Here is a 1,665-nt window from a genome sequence, read left to right on the forward strand (position 1 = left end):
AAAATGGAAAATAAAATAAAACCTTTATTAATAAAATAAGCATAAAAACAATACAAAATGCATAAAATCAAGGAAAATACAACATCTTAAAAATGTGCAGCAGTGTGCAACTGCAGAGCAGCTAAATCAGAGCTGTTAAAGTGAACAAGATTAATGTTTTATCTATAATATTAATTATTATTAATGTGTAATCCTCTATAATTTTCAAATAATCTAACAAAGAACAGTCAAATACTTTATTGTGCGTCTTTGCTTTTTGCAGGTTCGATTATCTGAGAAAATGATGGTGCAACGCAGTCAGCGCTGCATTTCTTCCTGAATCATTAATATAACTAAATACGACCGTAACTGGTATTAAAATGTGTTAAATACATTTTTCAGAAGAAGTTGAAGTTGAATTTTTTTTCCTACATTGCATTGTAAAATAACCAGTAACATATTTTTTAAATAATTATTATTTAACATTTATAAAATGTGCCAATATCCTCAGCTGTTAATAAATTATATTAGTCTGGTATGTTATTATAAAAACAAACTACAGTAAGATGTGACAGTCGGCTGCACCACAAAGCTTTCATCGTTTTTCACTTCACTTGTATTTAAAGTAAAAAGACATCCAGCGTTAAAAATAAACAGCAGTTATTGTTCAATAACTGCATGATGAAGGCCAGTGAGTAATCATGTTAAATTATCGTGATTTCAATATCAGTCAAAATAATTGGGATTATTATTTTTGCCATAATCGAGCAGCTACATACTGCCCTCCTTATTCTGCTTCAGTCATACGAGGTTCCCTTTATAGACTTTCTGATTGTATCTTTGTTCACGTTAAAGTTCGTGCTGGTTTGGTCGCATCACGATCCTTTTCCCCTTCACAGTATCCGCATACTTTCAATAAAATACTTTAAAATCTGCTCATGTCTCCTGTATAATTGCACTCTTTTTAGCATAAATTGGTGTGTTTTTTACATGACAGTTGGACTCTCTTCCACTCTGGAGCTGCCACTGGTGAGAGGTGCCGGGCAGGGGTGGCAATACTTATTGCCCTCCGGCTCAGTGCGTGTATGTTGGAGTTTACCCCGGTGGACGAGAGGGTAGCCTCCCAATGCCTACGGGTGGGGGGACGGATCCTGACAGTTGTTTGTGCCTATGGTCCAAACAGCAGCTCAGAGTATCCACCCTTTTTGGAGTCCTTAGAGGGGGTGCTGGAGAGCGCTCCTTCACGGGACTCCCTCGTTCTGCTGGGAGACTTCAATGCTCACATTGGCAGCGACAGTGAGACCTGGAGGGGCGTGATCAGGAGGAATGGCCCCCCCAATCTGAACCCGAGTGGTGTTTTGTTATTGGACTTCTGTGCTCGTCACAGATTGTCCATAATGAACACCATGTTCAAGCATAAGGGTGTCCATATGTGCACTTGGCAGCAGGACACCCTAGGCCGCAGTTCGATGATTGACTTTGTAGTCGTGTCGTTGGACTTGCGGCCGCATGTCTTGGACACTCGGGTGAAGAGAGGGGAGGAGCTGTCAACCGATCACCACCTGGTGGTGAGTTGACTCCAATGGTGGGGGAGGAAGCCGGTCAGTCCTGGCAGACCCAAATGCATTGTGAGGGTCTGCTGGGAATGTCTGGCAGAGTCTCCCGTCAAAACGAGCTTCTACTCCC

The 1,665-nt window shown here is 41.2% G+C and overlaps 1 protein-coding gene across 1 annotated transcript in view; it reads left to right on the forward strand.

Annotated features, from left to right (window-relative positions):
* Positions 1–914, forward strand: part of tbce (tubulin folding cofactor E) — a 15,740-nt gene extending 14,826 nt beyond the window's left edge. Inside the window, exon 16 of the mRNA XM_088075199.1 lies at positions 1–914. This exon is cut by the window's left edge and continues 759 nt beyond it. The gene's annotated coding sequence lies outside the window, so the exon portion shown is untranslated.
* Positions 915–1,665: the final 751 nt, after the last annotated feature.

The sequence above is a fragment of the Plectropomus leopardus genome, chromosome 3 (genome assembly GCF_026936395.1).
Source record: "Plectropomus leopardus strain MGB_pleo_1.0 chromosome 3, ASM2693639v1, whole genome shotgun sequence".
Taxonomy (NCBI): Eukaryota; Metazoa; Chordata; class Actinopteri; order Perciformes; family Serranidae; genus Plectropomus; species Plectropomus leopardus.